We start from the raw sequence: 8,816 nt of genomic DNA on the forward strand, positions 1-8,816 counted from the left end.
TGCTTGTTTTTGTTTTAAGTTCCGAAACTTAATTTTCTCATTATACTTCTTTCCTGAGAAGTAGAATTAAGGTGTTCCTTTAAAATTAAAACCACAAAAATCTAGCTTCATCTATAAAACTAGGCCAATATTACAAATCTTGTTTGTGTAATGAAATAATGAAATTATGTTTAACATACACACACATACATGTTTCAGTGGAATGTAATTTCATTTTTTACCAGAGGAAAGCATGAACGCAGTCCCCCGCTACCACAAATTATGCAGTCGAGTTTTCCCACATTTGGGGAAATCGCAGGGGTCAGCACATCCATAGTGCAATGGCTAAGTCTCGCCCTGGGAAAACCACCGTTGTGATCGTGGTATCTCCCCTGCCAGGTAAGTAGTGAAATGTAATTTTTAAAAAGACATGAACAGAACCGAAAATCATCAAATTTTGACATACATATAGCTATCTATTTTTGTAGCATCCACGTCTCCTGGGTCCTTCAGGAATATAAATACACATAGTTAGAAATGCATATTGTATATAAAGGTATAATAATATATAAATTAAATATAAAATATAAATTATATAACTTACATGTAATTTCTTACATGTAATACATAACATGAAATTTGCACATATATTTATATTTATAAAAATAAAATATTTATAAAATTGTATATATATACACACACACATATATCACATATGTAACACCTAAGAAGCCTTCATTTATTAATTTTATGTCATATTTAGACATCCATTATGGGCCAGGTAATGTGCTAGGCATCTGGAATATTGCAGCTAATAATCAGAACTCAATTTCAACTCCAATAGAACTTAGTGGCCTTGTATGGTTTAGTTAAGATGTTAGTTCTGAATCCTTCTGTGGTAAGCAGGGCAGGGTTACATATCATCCTGCAAAATATCTACCCTCTTTAATGCCTAGATTTGAACCTGCTGATAAGATGCCTGACCTGTACTCCCTTTTGTTTAGATCCTGTTTGGAGGGCCAATAAAAAACAAATATTTTTCTTTGACTGAGTTAAAAACTAGTTGTTTAGAAGAAGTAGTCAAGCATACAGTGATCAATATGGCAGGCTGTTGCTGACAGAGATGATGATGGAGAAGAGGGCATATGTATGTTAATTACCTGTGCAACTTTCGCATTGAGAAAAACTTTCATACTGAGCACAGACAAAACTAGATAGTCTCAGCACTCTTTCTCACTCCCAATCTCATCCACATCAGTCCCTCACATTCCAAAAGGAAAATAGCTTTTACCAATAAATTTACCCCATGGTTTACAGTAGAACAGTGTGCATACTTCCCTAAAAAGTAGATACCAGAGAGAGAAGGAGAGGAAAATAGAAACTGGGCAATCCCAATTCAAGTTCCCATGTGATCTAATTATCTAGATCTCTTCTGGAAAAGAATGAGTAAATAGGCAAAAACAGACAAAAATCTTACATTAGTTGATGTACATTTACATGGAAATGCGAAACAAGAGCAGTATCTCCTTGTCCAGAACATACGCCTGTCTCCCACATTTTAGATGTGAACAGTCTGGTGCCAAATGAAGAGCCAAATGAGAGCTCCGCCCCTGATGCAAACTCCACCACAGGCTTTCTCTTCTGCAGTCACTCAATCAGCTCCTTGATTTTTCTGATTGGGGTACTTCCATCAAATCCTAAGGAAGGTCCTTGTCAAACTCATCTCCACTTGATGACAAACCACAGAAAACTGACCCAATGACAGAGTTCCCAGGAAAAACACTGGAAGCTGTGTTTGTGGATGGGAAGAGATGGAAGGTAATAATGCAAAAAGATGCTACCCAGCATTTAATCTTACTGGGTGACAAATGCATTGGGATGGAATAGCAGTAACATAGCAAGATAATCTCAAAAGTATAGAGGCATGTAGTTGGAGATTGGAAGCTCTAGTTCTGCTGTTTTCACTGGATATGGATCATGGCACCAGCACTGCTTGTTGTTTGTTATCAGAAAGATGTGAATGACTCAAACATTTAGCTTTTGTCATCTGTACACTAAAGGTACCAAAAATGTTAACGATGATACCCAGTTCCATGAGGTCACACAACGGCAAGTATGATAAAGCCCTCAGCATAATGTCTGGGACGTACTGAAACCTCAGTAAAGATGAATTATTTTTAATGTTTTTATAATTACTATTAATGACTATTAAAATGGATATTTCTTTTACCAAAAGCTTCCATTTTCTCTTTTTTTAAAAAAATGAGTTTTATAGAAGTATCCATATATTATATAATTTTACCATTGAAAGTGTGCAATCTAGTGATTTGTAATGTATTTTCAGAGTTGTGAACATTATTATTAATGCTTTCTAATTCGGGAATACTTCAATCACCTTTCCCACTAAAAACCATATTTGTTAGTGGTGACTTCCCATTCCCATCTCCCCAACAGTGTCATCAGCCATGCCTGCAACCACTAATCTAGTGTCTGTAGGTAAAACACTTAACAAATTGCCTGGCACATAGTAAGTGGCCAATATTACTATAAAAATGTAATACCAGCTAATTCTACATTTACTCTAATATCAATATGATGCTCTTGATGCAGAGCATCACATTGTGTCTTTGTATATTTTGGACACATGATTACAGGAAGCTTGTGGTTGAATCTCAGCTAGTCATCATTGCAGCCTCAAGTATAAGTATTAATTGAGATATAATTTATAAATCATAGCATTCATCATTTAAAATGTACTATTCAGTGTTTTTATTATATTCATAGTTAGGTAACCATCCCTAATATATAATTCCAGAACATTTTCATAACAATGCAAAGAAAACTATATCCATGGCATTCACTCCCTGTCCTTCATTTTCTATATATATATACATGTTTTATTGCATTTTAGGTTTTGGGGTACATGTGAAGAACATGCAGGATTGTTGCATAGGTACATAGATGGCAATGTAGTGTGCTGCCTTCCTCCCCATCACCTATATCTGGCATATCTCCCCATGTTATCCCTCCCCAACTCCCCACCGTTCCCCACTGATCCTCCCCTAGTTCCCCCGCCAACAGATTTCAGTGTGTGATGCTCCCCTCCTTGTGTCCATGTGTTCTCATTGTTCAACACCTGCCTATGAGTGAGAACATGTGGTGTTTGATTTTCTGTTCTTGTGTCAGTTTGCTGGGAATGATGGTTTCCAGGTTCAGCCATGACCCTACAAAGGACATGAACTCATTGTTTTTATGGCTGCATAGTATTCCATGGTATATGTGTGCCATATTTTCCCTGTCCAGTCTATCATCTATGGGCATTTGTGTTGGTTCCAAGTCTTTGCTATTGTAAACTGTGCTGCAATGAACATTTGTGTGCATGTGTCCTTATAATAGATCGATTTATAATCCTTTGGATATATACCCAGTAATGGGATTGCTGGGAGAGGATGTGGAGAAATAGGAACACTTTTACACTGTTGGTGGGAGTGTAAATTAGTTCAACCATTGTGGAAGACAGTGAGGCAGTTCCTCAAGGACCTGGAAATAGAAATTCCATTTGTCCTTCACTTTCCAAGACCCTGGCAATCACTAGTATATTTCTGCTTCGTTGAATTTGTATGTTCTATTCATCTCATATAAATGGAATCATATGATATGTGTCCTTTTGTATCTTACTTCTTCGTTTGCAAGGTTCATCCAATGTTGTAGCATAAATCAATATGACATTCTCTTTTATGGCTAAATAATATTCTACTGTATGGATACACAACATATCCTTTGCCATTTATTAGGAGATAGACATTTGGATTTTTTCCACTTTTGGGTTATTATGAATAATGCCATCGTAAAAATTAATGTACAAGTTTTTGATTGACATTTTTCTTCTATTATTTTGGATATGTACCTAGGAGTGGAATTACTAGGTCATATGATAACTCATGTCTAAGATTTTAAGAACTGTGAAACTGATTGCATCATTTTACATTTCATTTTCTCTACATTCTCTTGGATACTTATCATTGTCTGCTTTTAAAAAATTTGCCGTCCTAGTAGATGTGAAAGTATATCTTACTGTGTTTTGATTTGAATTTTTCTAATGACTTATGATTTTGCGTGTTTTTTTTTGCATGTGTGCTTATTTAGTCTTTGTATATCTTTGAAGAGATGTCTATTCAAACACTTTGCCAATTCTTAAAATTATTTTTTACATGCCAATTTTTAAAATTATTTTATATTTTTATGTTCTGGGATACATGTGCAGGATGTGCAGGTTTATTACATAGGTGTGGTGGTTAATAGCGAGTGCCAACTTGACTGTGCTGAAGAATACAAAGTGTTGATTTTGGGTGTGTCAGTGAGGGTGTTGCCAAAGGAGATTAACATTTGATTTAGTGGGCCAGGAGTAGCAGATCCACCCTTAATCTGGGTGGGCACAATCTAATCAGCTGTCAGCATGCCTAGAATATAAGCAGGGAGGAAAAATGTGAACTGACAAGACTGGCCTAGCCTCTCAGCCTACATCTTTCTCCTATACTGGATGCTTCCTGCCCTTGAACATCAGACTTCAAGATCTTCAGTTTTGGGACTTAGATTGGCTCTCTCTCCTCTTCAGCTTGCATACAGCCTATTGTGGGATCTTGTGGCATTGCGAGTTAATAATAAATGTCCCTTAATAGATATATAAATATATATGTATATCCTATTAGTTCTGTCTCTTTAGAGAACCCTGACTAATATTGATTTTTGATACCAGAAATGATTCTAGAGGAATAGAGTTTTAAGGATGGAGTTCTTTTACTGGTTTTGGGGTTTTTTGAGTTGGCTGCTTAATATGATTATACCCCAAAATGCTAAAGATTCTACTCCTAATAGTTTGGAGAACACTGATAGTCCTTGATGTGAATGGTTTACAGAGTAATGCAAAATAATGCATTTGACACTCCTGATTTACTGCTCATGAAAGGCAAGGAGTTTAGCGACTCTATACATAATACCGCTGACCATATGTGCAGAACCAAGGAACATAATGAAGCTGGTGGTTACTCCTAAGTTCAGTGGACAAAGTGATGAAAGAAAATAATGAACTCAGGAATTCTAACCCCTGGCTTCAGAAGCAGATACTGAGCCTCAAATCTGCTAAGATTGCCCTGAGCGAGAATCTTATCTCCTGTACAGAAAGAGCTGAAATTGTGAAAAATAGACAAAAGCTCTTATCATGAGAGCGGTTGACTGCAATGAAAGGTGCATGCACAACCTCAAGGTGTCTACTGTTAAAATGAGGGCATTGATTGAAAAATGATGGGACCCTGCAACTTGGATGCAGATGTGTGGAAGGACCCTGATGAAACTAGGGACACTGAGTTTTTAAACTCTGATAAACCTGTTTTTTTCCAAAGGAAACAGCTTCCCCAACTCCAATGGTGGCAACATCCCCTTTCCAACCCTTGCTGCCATCAGTCTTTCCACCTTTGTCTCAGGAGAAAAACCTTGTGCTGCCTGAGGCAACAGTGATGGCCACCCCAAGGTAGGTGCCAGGCAAGATAATGTTGATTTTCCTCAGGAGCTGCCCCAACACCCCTGTTTTTTTCTATACATATAACTAAAGTCCCATTGGACCCGTAGAGGTGAGGTTGAGAGTGTGACCCATGAAGAGGTGTGCTACACTAGAAAATAATTGCTTAAGTTTTCTAATTTATGTAAATAGAAAACTGGAGAACAGGCATGGAAATGAATATTAAGGGTGTGGAATAATGACGGAAGGAACATAGAGTTGGATCAGGCTGAATTTATTGATTTGGGCCTGCTAATTAGGGACTCTGTATTTAATGTTTCAGCTTTGGGAGTTAAAAAAATGCTCTAATAGTTTATTTGCTTGGTTTGCTAAAATATGGATTAAAAGATGGCCCACCGTGAGTGAGATGGAAATGCCTGATCTCCCTTGGTTTAATGTAGAGGAAGGGATCCAAAGGCTTAGGGAGATTGGAATGGTGGAGTAGATTAGTGACTTTAGACCTACACATCTCAGCTTGGAGGTCCAGAAGATATCCCCTTGAGCACTGCCTTGCAAAATAGATTTTTGAGGGCAGCACCTGCATCTTTGAAGAGCCCTGTAATTGCTTCTCTCTGTATGTCAGATCTAACAGTGGGAACCACAGTCACTCAAATACAAAATTAAAATACCAAGAGAATAATTAGATTCTAAGGTGGCTGGGGCCAAGAAGAGGAACTCAACCATTAAAGGCAAGGTGGATGTAGCTACTGTACTAGACAGCAGAGGCAAAGTGGCAATCGAAATAGTCGAACTCATGTAGTGCTCTGGCATTGGCTAATTAATCACAGTGTTCCTAGAAGTGAAATTGATAGGAAGCCTACTGCATTCCTACTTAATTTATACAAGCAGAAAACGTCTAGGTCAAATGGATAAAAGGCTAATTTGAATGATAAAAACAGAGAATCATGGCCCCTCAATTTCCAAGCTTGAGCATTTATAGACCCAGAACCCTTTGAATGAAGAGGAGGCTGGGTCCCCTTGAGGAAGGACCCCACTGCTGTACCAAAAATTTACGCTGTTAATCTTTCTCCCATCATTCCCCAAGGAGACCTCCAACCTTTTATCAGGGTAACTGTGCATTGGGAGAAGGGAAATTATCAGATATTTCAGGGACTACTGGACACTGCCTCTGAGCTGACATTGATTCCAGGGAACCCAAAACGTCATTGAGGTCCTCCAGTTAAAGTAGAGGCTCATGGAGGTCAGGTAATTAATGAAGCTTTAGCCCTGGTCTGACTTACAGGGGGTCCAGTGGGTCCCAGGACTCATCCTGTGGTCATTTCCCCAGGGGCAGAATGCATAATTGGCATAGACATACTTAGCAGCTGTCAGAACCCCTACATTGACTCCCTGACTGGCAGAGTGAGGGCTACTGTGGTGGTAAAGGCCAAATGGAAGCCATTAGAGCTGGCTTCACCTAGAAAAATAGTACATCAAAAACAATATCACTTCTCTAGAGGGATTGTGAGATTAGTGTCACCACCAAGGACTTGAAAGGCACGAAAGTGGTGATTCCCACTACATACTTGTTCAACTCTCCCATCCGGTCTGTGCAGAATACAGATGGATCTTGGAGAATGACAGTGGATTATCATAAGCTTAACCAAGTCACTACTCCAATTGCAGCTGCTGTACCAGATGTGGTTTTATTGCTTGAGCAAATTAACATGTCTCCTGGTAAATGGTATGCAGACACTGACTTGACAAATTCCTTTTTCTCTATCCCTGTCCATAAGGCCTACTAGAAGTAATTTGCCTTCAGCTGGCAACACCAACAATATATGTCTATGGTTCTACCTCAGGAGTATATTACTTCTCTGTCTTTGTGTCATAATCTTATTTGGAGAGACCTTGATCGATTTTGCTTCCAGCTGCCAGTGTGGCTAGAATATAAGCAGGCAGGAAAAATGTGAACTACAAGGCTGGCCTAGAATCTCAGTATACATCTTTTGCCCATGCTGGATGCTTCCTGCCCTCAAAAACCAAGTTCTTCAGTTTTGGGACTCGAACTGGCTCCCCTTATTCCTCAGCTTGCAGACAGCCTATTGTGGGACATTGTGATAATGTGAGTTAATATTTAATAAACTCTTACACCTCCTATTAGTTCCATCCCTCCGAGAATCCTAATACAATAGGTAAATGTGTGCCATCATAGTTTGTCACACCTACCAACCCATCACCTATATTCAGCCCAGTATTCATTAGTTCTTTTTGCTAATCCTCTACCCTGACTGTAATCCCCTCACAGGCCCCAGTGTGTGTTGTTCCCCACCCTGTGTCCATTCATTCTCATTCAGCTTCCACTTATAAGTGAAAACATTCAGTGTTTGGTTTTCATTCCTGTGTTAGTTTGCTGAGGAAATGACTTCCAGCTTCATCTGTGTCCCTGGAAATGATATGATCTCTTTCCTTTTTATGGTTGCATAGTATTCCATGGTATATAAGTACCATGGCATATATTTTCTTTATCCAGTCTATGTCTTTGCTATTGTGAATTGTGTTGCAATGAACTTACACATGCATGTATCTTTATAACAGAATAATCTACATCCTTTTGAGTATATACCCAGCAATGGAATAGCTGGGTCCAATGGTATTTCTGGTTCAAAATTTTGGGGGCATCACCACACTGTTTTCCACAATGGCTGAACTAATTTACATTCCCACCAACACTGTAAAAGCACTCCTATTTCTTCACAACTTTGCCAGCATCTGTTATTTCTTGACATTTTAATCATTACCATTCTGACTGGTGTCAGATGGCATCTTATTGTGTTTATGATTTGCATTTCTCTGATGATCACTGATGTAGAGTTTTTTCATGTTTTTTGGCCATGTGTATGTTTTTTGGAGAAGTATCTGTTCATGTCCTTTGCCAACTTCTTAATGGCTTTTTTTTTCCTGTAAATGTGCCCACTTTTTAATTGCATTATTGCTCTTTTTATTCTGATTATAACATATTTTATAAACCAATGTTATTTTGGATACAAGTCTCTTATCTAAGATATGACTTGTAAATATTTCATCTTACTTTATGAGTTGTCATTTCAGTTTCTTAATGATGTTCTTTGATGTACAAAGGTTTTTATCTTAGTTTTGATGAAGCTCCATTTATTTAATTTTTGTTTTGTCATTTATTCTTTTGATGCTTTATCTCAAAAACTGTTGTCCAACCAAAGTAACACATATCTATGTGTTTTTTTCTAAAACTTTTATAGTTTTTCTCTTACATGTAGGCCTTTGAAGCACTTTGTGATAATTTTTATGTATGATGTAAGATAGG

General features: G+C 37.9%; 1 non-coding gene across 1 annotated transcript; it reads right to left on the reverse strand.

Annotated features, from left to right (window-relative positions):
• Window positions 1-221: 221 nt before the first annotated feature.
• On the reverse strand, window positions 222-386 carry LOC119468650. Its single transcript, XR_005197385.1, has one exon. It is a non-coding gene; the product is annotated as a U1 spliceosomal RNA (small nuclear RNA).
• Between the last annotated feature and the right edge of the window lie 8,430 nt (window positions 387-8,816).

This window comes from Cebus imitator, unplaced genomic scaffold (genome assembly GCF_001604975.1).
Source record: "Cebus imitator isolate Cc_AM_T3 unplaced genomic scaffold, Cebus_imitator-1.0 Scaffold466, whole genome shotgun sequence".
Taxonomy (NCBI): domain Eukaryota; kingdom Metazoa; phylum Chordata; class Mammalia; order Primates; family Cebidae; genus Cebus; species Cebus imitator.